This window comes from Nicotiana tomentosiformis, chromosome 1, assembly GCF_000390325.3.
Source record: "Nicotiana tomentosiformis chromosome 1, ASM39032v3, whole genome shotgun sequence".
In the NCBI taxonomy this organism is placed as follows: domain Eukaryota; kingdom Viridiplantae; phylum Streptophyta; class Magnoliopsida; order Solanales; family Solanaceae; genus Nicotiana; species Nicotiana tomentosiformis.
Window position 1 is genome coordinate 74,899,031 of NC_090812.1, and position 14,257 is coordinate 74,913,287.

Sequence of the window (14,257 nt, forward strand, 5' to 3'; positions counted from 1 at the left end):
GTTTTGTGGAGTGTTCGTATCAGTATTTGTGGGATTTTGTATTGTATTTAAATATTATATTTTCAAACTTAAAAGAAATTGTGGTTTATTGAGATTATCGGCTTGCCTAGTATCGAGATAGGCGCTATCATGACTGGTGAGATTTTGGGTCGTGACAAGTTGGTATCAGAGCTTTAGGTGGCATAGGTCTCACGAGTCATGAGCAGGTTACGTAGAGTCATGCGGATCGGTATAGAGACGTCTGTACTTATCTTCGAGAGGCTGCCGAGACCTTAGGAAAATTTCACTTTGTTGTATTCTATCATGCGGAATTGATTCAGCTTGAAACATAACTCTTTGAATTCCTTCCACGCATTCGTGTGCACATGTGAGCGATCAGTATCAGTTGTGCATTGCTGGCTTGTGATTCTATGAATGAGGTTCAAGATGTGTATTCTGTGTTTCGGTAATGGGCCAGTCTGAAGGACTTGAGGCCAGGGTTAGACCGCAGCTTAGGCTCGGTAGCTTCAGTTATGTGAACTTGTACATTTGGACTCATATGTCCGGTAGTGTCCCTGTGAGTGGAATTTGTGGCTCGATAAGCGATGGAAGTGACTATATGATGAGTATGATGTGAATGTGGCATGTGTCAGATGGTTGAATGTGACGAATAAAGTTTGCTTATGGCTCCTGAGTTTGCTATTGGGTACTTGATTTCTGACTTGATTTGACGTATAGTCTCGAGTTATGAGTGTATTGAAGGATCTTTTACGTTGTTAAATTGTGGGACAAATTAAATTCTCATGTCTTGTCAATGAGTTTGGACTCAAGAAGAGTAAGTTATTGTGTAGTAATTGCGGTTGCGAATGGGCATTTCTAATGTTGATAGCTCGAGAAAGATGATCTTCGAAGAGGCGTAGAGTCGGTAATATTCTATTGGTTCAGGTGCGACAAAGATGCATTTTGATTCGATGAAACAGTTGGGCAGCAAATTATGAGGGAAGACATGACGGAAAGTGTTTCGCGGTGGTTGAAGTACTAGCAGGTCAAGTAGGAGAAGTAGAGGTTGAGAAGTTGCTTAAAGGACATGGTTTAACCAAAGTAAGAGTGGCAGATTAGCATATGGATTCTGTGGTAGGGTAGTCACACACCTTGAGAAAGTGTAGAACGGTTTGGAATCGCGATAGAATGTGATTTGGCCTACAGACTTTATTTGGAGTGATGGTTACTGTACGAAGAAAGATTGAATATGGCAGAAAGGAATTTGTTTGAAATGAAGAGGGATGTGAAGATCTGATTATCGTTTCATGCGCAATATGACTTGAGTTCGGAAGGTATTGTTGAACTTTCAGTGGATGTCAATAGAGAAAGTGCAGACTTATACAAATGATGGGCGAGCATGAGCTCAGGAGAATTTACTGATTATGTGGTCGTTGCACCTAGTGCAGCATCGCTGGAAGATGTCGGTATGGAATTCCACAGGTAGGTTATCTCTTGTGAGCAGTTAGCGATGGCGTGATGTTAATGAAGCTTCTGCGAGTAATATTACTTGCTACCCGGTAAGAGGTCGAGTGTGTGACTGTGGCTGGCGATTCAGAATGTTCATAAAAAGTTTAACAAAAGACTTCCAGAAGTCTGGCGGGTTAACGGTGCGAGATCTTGGTAATTGATAAGGAGAAATCCTTGCAGGTTCTAATTTTATATAATTGCAGCTTAAGGCTAAGTGGAGGAGCCTGCTATTGACAATTTGATTTCATGGTTATGTATTAAATTTTAGTTTTGGTTTGAGGCATACTTGTGGTTTAGTTATGACTTACAGAGGTGGAGATCGAGGATGACTCGGGTGAGTAAATTCCTGAATACGGGTTATATGGCATTTTCTAGAAATATTAAAATTATAGAACGATTAAGTTGTTATTTTGAAGGATGTAGTGCACACGAAGTATGGATTTGATTGGTTGTGTTAAGGCAGGGTTACTTATTTGAGTGCTGACTGTGCTAAAGGAGCACATGTCTTTCGGCTCGTTTGGGATGGAGTAAATTAGATTTGAGCAGAGTGGATGACTATCGAGAGGGTTCTAATGGATTCAAAATGTATATGTGGAAATTGAAAATTTTTCGAATTTGAATATCACTAGAATCAGTTACTTATATTGGATGGTATCGGGACGTGCGGTAATTCTGTTTGACTATGGATTCTACATTTCAGTATAAGAAAGGAAAGAGGAACAATTTTAAATTCACATAAGGTATTTTCAGAGTGAGTGTTAAGGTTGGGGTATTTATGAATGTGCTTAAGAAGAATATAGTGGCTTATGGGCCTTAGGGCGATGTGGTTTTATGTTAGGATGTCTTGTAGTGAGCTTTGGGTAAGGATAGTAGTGTTTTGACAAGGAGATATGTCAACTTGAGGGTGATTCAGAAGAAACTCAGAGAAAAAAGGACAAATGGGTAACATGCTGGATCAGTATGGTAATGGTATGCTCGGTTATTTTGGTTCTTATGATGATGTGGGACTTTACGGGTGTTTTGTGACAATACTCTCGAATTTGGCAACTTATGTGGCTTGGTGGAGTTGGAGGAATTCAGCTCTGATAGTTTGGTTATGTGCAAATGGATTTCAAAGTGTTCATGATGGTTTCTACCATAATTTGAACCATATATTTTCTACCGGTGTATGGAACGTATTGTGTATTTTGATTTCCTCCTGGAAAGGAGTAAGAGAGAGGTTTCTAACTAATAAGATATGTAATTTGCTGGTGGCTCAGAGTTGATAATGGGATTCGTGTGCTTGTCACATGATGGCATAATAGATGTGGTGTGTTGTGCGGGATTAGGATTACATGTATAAGGTGACAGTTCAGTCTTGAAGAGAAGGTAATGAATGTTGGACAACATGGTCAGTTTCAGATATTCGATGAATGTTATAAATGCTCGGGAATTCCTGAGAAGGGTGCACATTTCATAAGGTGCGTTGTGTTTTGACTTACAGATGTTCATCGGTATTGTAGTACTCACCTGGTTGATAGACTGCTGATATTCAAATTATTACTATGTGGAACGAAAGAATTATGAAAGTATTCCTCATGGGATTATCGTGAATGGAAGATGTGTTAGTCATTTTAGTGCTAGAGTTGGGATCAATTACGGTGATTCATGTGTTCGATGAATTTGGAGACTGGGAGTTCTCAGAAGTATGTTTTTTTGGGGTTGCGACCTATTTGAGGTGACTATTTTATTTAAAACTCGGTCGACGCACTAGTTGCGTTAATTATTTGTGATAGCAGACTTTGCACATGCTTACACTATGGCGTGCTATTTATACTAGTCCAGGAGCATGAGAATATTATATCATTATCATATATAAGTGTACTTGTTTAATTGCTCCTGTATGATATGCTGGGACTGCAGACCTGTGACCATGCCGGGCGATTCATATTATTGGCACGTGAGTTATCCGTGCCGTGTGTGGGAATTTTATTTCTTTGATAATTTATCGGATTTCATTGCTTTTCTTCCTCTACGATAAAAATTACATGAGCAGCGTATTTGAGGAATTGTGTACATGCACCTACGGTTATCCTCTTCACGAAATTTGAGGAGTTGGTTGTAACATTATGGTTGTGGTGGTGCTTGTTCAACTTGCAATATGGATCTCTTCCTTGAGACATCTCCCATATTTGGGTACACGGATTGCACAGTTGTGGTTTGACTTATATTGATGTGGCGTGTCTGTGGGATAGTTGTGTTTAATAATATAAGGTCATTGTACCTAGAATGGGTACTGCCAGGTTTGATTACGGTATATTTGGGAGGATAATATTGAAAGTCGGCTTAGAAAGTGATTATGGTTCTGGTTAGGGCAAGAGAGCTCCATGACTCGTTGCTCTGATGAGTGGTCATGAGATTTCTGCATGTTTCTTTTATTATCAGCAGTGTACGAAGGTTTGGCTTGATATGAGGTTTTATACTAGTACTTGATTGGTTTTGAGTAGACACCATGATCAGAAATGGTGTTACGAGTATGCGAGTTGTGTAGTATGTTATGCGATTATATCTGGGATTATGGTTATGGCTGGATACAGATTGTTCAGGCTTATACAGTGTGTAGATGTGAGATTCGGGTCTTGAAAAGAATTCTGAATGTTAGAAATTTGGATCCAAGTTTTGGGCTAAGGTTAAATTAATGATTTTCAGTTGTGTTATGTTGTCAGGCCTATATAGAATAGGGTGACGTGAGATCACCCCCAGGTATGTGCATGGTAAGGAGGAACAGTGATTTAAAGGCTTAGGAACAACTCTTGGCACGTTCGAGCATGAATGTATGTTTAAGAAGGGGAGATTGTAACGACCCGATCGGTCGTTTTGAGCATTTACGCTCCTTTCAACTATTTGAAGTCTTGAATAACTTCCTACGAGGTATTATGACTTGTGTGAATTGTCGGTTTTGGTTTTAAGGTATTTCGGAGTTAGCTTGGACTTAAGTTGAAATAGTTTACCGAATATTGACTTATGTGTAAACGACCTCGGAATTTAATTTTAATGATTCCAATAGCTCCGTATGGTGATTTTGGACTTAGGAGCGTGTCCGGAAAATTATTTGGAGGTCCGTAGTGGAATTAGGCTTAAAATGCCCGAAGTTGAATTTTTAGGAAGTTTGACCGGGGGTTGACTTTTGATATCGGGGTCGGAATCCGATTCTGAAAATTGGAATACCTCTGTAATATCATTGATGACTTGTGTGCAAAATTTGAGTTTAATCAGACGTGATTTGTTAGGTTCCGACGTCGTTTGTGGAGACTTGAAATTTCAAAGTTCATTAGGCTTGAATTGGGGTATGATTCGCGGTTTTAGCTGTGTATTATGTGATTTGAAGGCTCGACTAAGTTTATATGGTGCTTTAGGACTTGATGGTACCTTTGGTTGAGGTCCCGGGGGCTTCGGGTGTGTTTCGGGGTGAGTTTTGAGCGAGTCCGGGCATTTCGGCACTCTGATATTGTTCTAGCACTTTTGGGGGTGCGGACCGCACATTTTGGGGTGCTGAGGCGAAGGAGAGGTGCGGACCGCACATGAGAGTGTGGACTGCAGTTGAAAAGTGCGGACCTCAGAGGAGGAGTGCGGACCACACAATTCTGTCTGCGGCCGCACTCCAGGGAGTTTTGCAGATTCGCCGGTCCGACTTCGGAAGCTTATATCTTTTGATCTACAAGGAATGTTGAGATGATTTATAAATGAAAGTTGTAGCCCTTCGTGTATAGCTTCTAGAAAGGTAAAGAAGTCTTCATTTGGACATCTGTAGAGAACGTTATGGCCAAAATACTAAAGCCTGGCAGTGCAGTCACCAAGAGAGTGCAGCCGCACAATTTTTGTGCGACCGCAGGAGCTGGGATGTGAGGCCGCACTTGGAATTGTGCGGACCACACATAGTGAGTTTAGAGAATGTACTATATAACCGAGGCTTAGGTTATTATTTCATTTTTGGACCCTAGGAGCTCGGTTTGAGACGATTTTTCGTGGGTTTCTCAAAAAATTCATCGGGGTAAGTGATTCTAACTCAAATTTGGTTAACATACATGAATATATCGTTGTTTTCATCATGTAATCAGTATTTTGAGATGGAAATTTGGGGAAAATTGTAGAAATTTCATAAAATAAATTTTTGGGATTTGAACACAGATTCAGAGTCGTATTTGAGTGAAATTAGTATGGTTGAACTCGTAATTGAATGGGTTATCGGATTTTGTAACTTTTGTCGGGTTCTGGGACGTGGGCCCCACGGGCGATTTTTGAGTTAAATTTCGGATTTTTATGGAAAAATTACATTTTCTTATGGAATTAATTCCAATAAATTTTATCGACTGAATCGAATTATTTGTGGCTAGATTCGAGGCGTTTGGAGGCCAATTCAAGAGGCAAAGGCATAGCAGAGTAAAGAATTTCACGTTTTGAAGTAAGTAACAGTTTTAAATATGGTCCTGAGGGTATGAAACCTCGGATTTTTGTATCATGTGATTGTTTTGGCGGTGACACACATGCTAGGTAACGGGCGTGTGGGCGTGCACCTAGAGGATTGTGACTTGGTCCGTCCCGTGAAACTGAAAAGTTGAATAACTTGTTCTTAGCTATATGCTCTCTATGTGTTGAAGAAAATTGACTGTAAATCATATTTAAAAAATCATGTTGAGGCTATGTGCCAGTATTATTGGGACCCACAGAGGTCATATTGCTGTAAATTATTTTTTTAAATTGAAAATTTTTACTCAGTCATATTCATTTCATTACATATCATATCTCAGTCTCTGTTGTTATTTATTGATACATCATCTCATCATTTTTGGGCTATTTTCATGACATTGTAAGCCCGAGAGACTGGAGAGATTAATGACTGAGTGAGGCCGAGGGCCTGATTGTGAGGATAATTATGGGATCGGGCTGCTCGCCACAGCAGGCCATATTGGCTTTATATACTTTATTATTATGGGATCGGGCTGCACGCCGCAGCAGGCCAGATTGGCTTATTATAGCACATGAGTTGTCCGTACAGATACAGATATTGATAGTATAGCACATGAGTTGTCCGTGTAAATTATAGCGCTTGGGCTGTAGGAGCCCCTCCTGAGTCTGTACACCCCCAGTGAGCGCGGGTACCCATTGAGTGTGAGTATTGAGGGCTGGGAGCCCAGTGAGTGATTATTGTCCTGAGAGACTGTACTTGTTTTTCATTTGTTGTTGCACTTAGTTGCTATCTGTCATTGTTGTGAAATTTTTTGAAAGATTTTATATCCGAAATACATGAATTTGAACTGTATAGAATTGATTTGACTTAAACTGCTGGATTTGAAAGCATGTTTATTCTTTGCTGAAATTACTAAATGTAAACTATAACTGTGTAGCTCGTCACTATCTTCAGTTGCTTATTTATTATTGTTACTTACTGAGTTGGTTGTAATCATACTACACCCTGCACTTCGTGTGCAAATCCAGGTGTTTCCGGACATGGCGGGTGTTGATTCTCTCACACAGTTAATTTTTTTCGGAGATTCAGAGGTAGCTGTCGTGTTTCGCAGACCTTGTCTCTCCTTCCATATCTCTTTGTTTACTGTATTTGGTCTTAGACTATTATAGACCGTATTTTCCAGACTTGTATTCATATTAGATGCTCATGTACTCAGTGACACTAGATTTTGGGGAGTGTTCGTATCAGTATTTGTGGGATTTTGTATTGTATTTAATTATTATATTTTCAAACTTAAAAGAAATTGTGGTTTATTAAGATTATCGGCTTGCCTAGTATCGAAATAGGTGCCATCACGACGGGTGAGATTTTGGGTCGTGACAAGTTGGTATCAGAGCTTTAGGTGACATAGGTCTCACGAGTCATGAGCAGGTTTAGTAGAGTCTTGCGGATCGGTATAGAGACGTCTGTACTTATCTTCGAGAGGCTGCCAAGACCTTAGGAAAATTTCACTTTGTTGTATTCTATCGTACGGAATTGATTCATCTTGAAACATAACTCTTTGAATTCCTTCCACGCATTCGTGTGCGCATGTGAGCGCTCAGTATCAGTTGTGCATCGCTGGCTTATGATTCTATGAACGAGGTCCAAGATGTGTATTCTGTGTTTCGGTAATGGGCCAGTCTGAAGGACTTAAAGCCAGGGTTAGACCGCAGCTTAGGCTCGATAGCTTCAGTTATGTGAACTTGTACATTTGGACTCATATGTCCGGTAGTGTCCCTGTGAGTGGAATTTGTGGCTCGATGAGCGGTGGAAGTGACTATATGATGAGTATGATGTGAATGTGGCATGTGTCAGATGGTTGAATGTGACGAATAAAGTTTGCTTATGGCTCCTAAGTTTGCTATTGGGTACTTGATTTCTGACTTGATTTGACGTATAGTCTCGAGTTGTGAGTGTATTGAAGGATCTTTCACGTTGTTAAATTGTGGGACAAATTAAATTCTCATGTCTTGTCAATGAGTTTGGACTCAAGAAGAGTAAGTTATTGTGTAGTAATTGTGGTTTCGAATGGGCATTTCTAATGTTGATAGCTCGAGAAAGATGATCTTCGAAGAGGCTTAGAGTCGGTAATATTCTATTGGTTCAGGTGCGACAGAGATGCATTTTGATTCGATGCAACAGTTGGGCAGCAAATTATGAGGGAAGACATGACGGGAAGTGTTTCACGGTGGTTGAAGTACTAGCAGGTCAAGTAGGATAAGTAGAGGTTAAGAAGTTGCTTAAAGGAGATGGTTTAACCGAAGTAAGAGTGGCAGATTAGCATATGGATTCTGTGGTACGGTAGTCGCGCGCCTTGAGAAAGGGTAGAACGGTTTGGAATCACGATAGAATGTGATTTGGCCTACGGACTTTATTTGGAGTGATGGTTACTGTACGAAGAAAGATTGAATATGGCAGAAAGGAGTTTGTTTGAAGCAACCCTTGCTTTAACTCGAAATTGTTGGCTGCAACTGGAGGAGGTCTTATACTCTATAAACCTTAGTTGTAGACCGGCCTAGCGTAATCACCAAGTGGTCTCCCTTGGCCGAAAGATATGTTTCTGAACTGGTCTAGAACCAATGGTGGTTCTAAGCTATTCTTCGAGCTCTCTCCTCCTCATAAGCAATTTGTGTATCTCTGAGAGCTGCTTCTTCAGCATCTCACGCAGCTTTTTCTCTAAGTTGGGTTGCCTCTCTCATAGCCAGGTCAACATTATCATCATCTCTTGCCATCTTTTCTTTGGTTGAGGATTGCCCAGCCGTCTTTGTATTCTCGGGAAGATTTCTTTCCTTTCTCAACTGTCGCAGATGTTTCTCGATTTCTGGTTCGCATGGTTGCAATTCCTTCCTAGAAAATCGGGTCATACCCCAATCTAACTTGTAGCCTGCGCACAGTCAAGGAACACCAGACGTAAAAAGAGAAAAAAAAATCCTGAATTAGCACTACAAACTATTTCCAACACTATTGATTTCCAATCCCCGGCAATGGCGCCAAAATTTGACGAGCTCAAAACACACACTTAAATATGCTCGCTAGTCGAATATAGTATAATATAATATCGTATCCATAGGGATTGGAGTTAAATAGTATTTTCGTAGTTTATAGCTTGGTTGTTATCCAAGATGATCAACAGTTGAGAATTATGTGATTACAAACTATAATTAACTAAGAATCTAAAGCTAATTGACGAATGACAATCGAAACAAAAGTAAGCAAAGAAGATATCAATAGGGAAAAAAAAAGGTTGATTCGATAGGTGCAAGATAATTGTCTGGGATTTAACTCTCGTTAATTCACTTCTAATGTTCAAGTGAGTCTCTCGAATTCACTCAATTATTAGTTCAAACGTTTAGTAGAAACTCCTCTCTCGATTAAGTCTCAACCTCACAATATGAACCAATTTATGCTCGGTGAAGATATGCACGAATTCGTAGTGGATTGGTCTTTAGGAGAACCTCTCTCGATTATCCTCCTAACTAGGTCTAAACAATAATTCAACTAGTTTCTTTCGATTACTAAGAAGAATCAATGAATTCAACCAACAAGATGATACAAAAACATCACAAGTTATGCCTCTCTCGATTACATGAACATGTGAATATAGATGCAATAATTAAATTACCCAAAACAATTCAATACATAAAAACTAGAGTTAATATCTACAAACAATCATCAAAACACCAAATCTATCAATCCCTAAAGAGAATTACTCCACAGATATGGAGTAATTCATCACAAATATAAAAAAAAGCATTAAACGATCCAAACTCTTGTCTTGAATGAGGATTGAATGATGAATTCCTTGTGCTTTGGCTTCTCCACCTTCTCTCTAGCCTCCTTAGGTCTTAGATGTGTCAAAAGTCCCCAAAATACTATTTTTCATGTATTTATACCAAGTAGGGTCGGGCCCAAATGAAATCACCCTTTTCTAGCCGAAATAGGAAAACTTGCAAACTTATTGTATTTCATGCTTTGCACTGTGCGCCGCATTAATGATTTTTCCTGACAGACCCCAAAAACCCTGTCTCTGAAGTTTGACATTTTCTGCAGATTTTTACACTGATGCGTCGCACTGTGCATCGCCCAGTGCGCCGCACCAGTGTAATTTTTCAGCAGATTATTCTTCCTTGAATTTTGACGCCCAGAAGTGATCCTCGACCCCCGAACACGATTCCGGCTTATTCCTTTGGGCTTTTACTCAGACTTCAAAACTCCAATTAGCTCGAATTAGTTCCATAACATTTACATAGCTCGGAATCACTCTTACAAGGCATAAAACACACAATTAGTGCAAAACACTAGCAATTAACACTCAAACTCAATTAAAGAGCAGTAAATTGGAATGTAATAAGCGACTTAAACACAAGATTATCCAAAATTTGACGATAACAAAACACACTTAAATATGCTCACTAGTTGAATATAGTATAATATAATATCGTATCCACATGGATTGGAGTTAAACAGTATTTTCGTAGTTTATAGCTTGGTTGTTATCCAAGATGATCAACAGTTGAGAATTATGTGATTAAAAACTATAATTAACTAAGAATTTAAAGCTAATTGATAAATGACAATCGAAACAAAAGTAAGCAAAGAAGATATCAATAGGAGAAAATAGGGATTGATTCGATAGGTGCAAGATAATTGTCTCGGATTTAACTCTCGTCAATTCACTTCTAATTTTTAAGTGAGTCTCTCGAATTCACTCAATTATTAGTTCAATCGTTTAGTAGAAACTCCTCTCTCGATTAAGTCTCAACCTAACAATATGAACCAATTTATGCTCGGTGAAGATATGCACGAATTCGTAGTGGATTGGTCTTTAGGAGAACTTCTCTCGATTATCCTCCTAACTAGGTCTAAACAATAATTCAACTAGCCCTTTTCGATTACTATGAAGAATCAATGAATTTAACCAACAAGATGATACAAAAACATAACAAGTTATGCCTCTCTCGATTATATGAACATGTGAATATAGATGCAATAATTAAATCACCTAAAATAATTAAATACATAAAAACTAGAGTTAATATCCACAAACAATCATCACAACACCAAATCCATCAATCCCTAAAGAGAACTACTCCATAGATATGGAGTAATTCAACATAAATATAAAGAAAAGCATTAAACGATCCAAAATCTTGTCTTGAATGAGGATTAAATGATGAATTCCTTGTGCTTTGGCTTCTCCACATTCTCTCTAGCCTCCTTAGGTCTTAGATGTGTCAAAAGTCTCCAAAATATCATTTTTTCATGTATTTATACCAAGTTGGGTCGGCCCCAAACGAAATCACTCTTTTCTAGCCGAAATAGGAAAACTTGCAAACTTATTGTATTTCATGCGTCGCACTGTGTGTCGCAGGGTGCGTCGAATTAGTGCTTTTTCCTGATAGACCCCAAAAACCCAGTCTCTAAAGTTTGACATTTTCTGCAGATTTTTACACTGATGCGTCGCCTAGTGCGCCGCACCAGTGTATTTTTTCAGCAGATTATTCTTCCTTGAATTTTGACGCCCAGAAATGATCCTCGACCTCCGAACACGATTCTGGCTTATTCCTTTGGGCTTTTACTCAGACTTCAAAGCTCCAATTAGCTTGAATTAGTTCCATAACATCTATATAGCTCGAAATCACTCCTACAAGGCATAAAACACACAATTAGTGCAAAACACTAGCAATTAACACTCAAACTCAATTAAAGTACAATAAATTGGAATGTAATATGCGACTAAAACATAAGATTATAGCCTATCATCAATGCCACAGATTCTTCGGCGTACTCAAGAAGGATAACGGCCTCCAATGGACTTCTGAGTGCGTCCAAGCCTTGAAGGAGTTAAAAGCGCATTTGTCATCGCCATCATTGCTCTCAAAACCAGAATCAGGGGAATGCCTCCATGTTTACAACGAGGCCGAGTATGAGGCCGTAATTGCAGGGTTAAGGCTAGCACTCAATACGGGGCAAAACGGTTAAAACTACGCTGCGATTCTTAACTCATTGTCAACCAAGTCACATGGACTTTCCAAATCAAAGAACAAAGGCTACAAAAATACCACACCAAAATCTGCAAGCTGCTGCCCGAGTTCAACGAATTCCAACTCGACCAGATCCCTCGAGCACAGAACACCGAGGCAGACGGCCTCACCAAATTAGCCGCAGCTACCAAAAACATCACAATCGGAGACAGAAGTGTAGTCCACCTTCTTAATTCATCGATAGAACAAATCGAGGTAAGAACCATAAACCTGACTTGAGACTGGCACAACCGTATTATTACATACTTGCAGGACAGCCTACTCGTAGGTGATAAAAAAAAGGCGAAAGAATTGCGAATGCAAGCAGCCAGGTACAACATCATTCACAACGACTTGTACAAGAGAATGTACGGCGCCCTATAGAAAAATGCTTGGGCCCAAATTAGTCGCGGCGCATCCTCGAAGAGGTCCACGAAGGCCATTGTGTAGGTCATTCTGGCAATCGGGCTTTGGTCAGATGCCTTATACGGGCAGGGTATTACTGGTCCACCATGAAAAAAAGGCCGCGGACTTCATGAAAAAATACGAACAATGCCAAAAATAATGATTCATCAAGAAGGAGAACACCTCTACTCAGTTACTTCCCCTTGGCCATTCATCAAATGGGGAATGGACATCGTAGGCCCCCTCCCGGCATGAGTATGCTGGTTTGGCCTCCCCAAAGAGATCAGCTACTATAATGGACCCCAATTTACAGGAAAGAAGGTCGCTGAAATTTTTGAGAAGTGGCATATCAAAAGAATATTCTCGACGCCATACCACCCCGCAGGCAACGGACAAGCAGAGTCCTCCAATAAGTCAATACTAAACATCATGAAGAAAAAACTTGAAGACGCCAAAGGGCTATGACCGAAAATATTACCAGAAGTACTCTGGGCCTACCGAACAATGCCGAAGACAAGCACAGGAGAGACACCTTACTCTTTAGTCTATGGGACTGATGCAGTAATATCGGTCGAAGTCGGGGAGCCAAGCCTAAGATACTCCTACAAGAGCGGACCAAGGAACGACGAAAGCAGAAGACAGGAGCTCGACGAAGTCAAAGAACGACGAGACATGGCCTACATATGGATGATCTCCCAAAAACAACAAGCATGATTCTATTATAACAAGAAGGAAAAGGTCAGGCCGCTCAAAGTCGGAGACTACGTGCTTAAAGACAAAACACAAGCAAGAGAAGACCCGCGGGAAGGCAAACTGGGAACAAATTGGGATGGCCCATACAAAATCACGGCAATAACAAACAAAGGATCATTCCAACTAGAAATAATGGAATGATAACTACTACCAAACAACCAGAAGATTACCCACCTCTAGTACTTCAACTTTTAGGAGGTTAAGCATCCCCCAAGTCGTACACTTTTTTTCCTCACTTGAGTTTTGTACCAATTGGGTTTTCTCAAGGACGTTTTTAACTAGGCGACAAAGGGGACACTTCAAGTCGAAGTACATAAAAACAGAGGCCCAGGACGGCTAGTTCATTACCCGACCTCTCAAACCTTCTCTAGAATGACCAATAAAGGGACTAGATAGACTGGGATTGGAACGCCAACCAACACCTAAAAACTTGTAAATTCCTCCAAGTGTATGAACAAAACAACAATGCATGAAGTTTATTTCTATTTTCTCCAAACGTACAACCAAGGAAACAATGTTTAAAGTTTACGATGTCGACAAATTCCGCACCTAGAAGCATATCTTTCCAAACATAGGTTATGTTTGACCTTGTTCGAATTAATACCTAATGACCCTCGGCCAGAGTCAAACATAGGTTATGTTCGACCTTGTTCGAACTAACACCTAATGGCCCTCGGCCATAGTCAAATACAAGTCATGGTCAACCTTGTTCAAACTAACACCTAATGGCCCTCGGTTATAGTCAAACATAGGTTATGTTCAACCTTATTCGAACTAATACCTAATGGCCCTCGGCCATAGTCAAATACAGGTCATGTTCTACCTTGTTCGAACGAACACCTAATGGCCCTCGGCAATAGTCAAATATAGGCCATGTTCGACCTTGTTCGAACTAACACCTAATGGCCCTCGGCCATAGTCAAATATAGGTCATGTTCACCTAGTTCGAACTAACACCTAATGACCCTCGGCCATAGTCAAACATAGGTTATGTTCGACCTTGTTCGAACTAACATCTAATGGCCCTCAGCCATAGTCAAACATAGGTTATGTTCGACCTCGTTCGAACTAACACCTACTGGACCTCGGCCATAGTCAA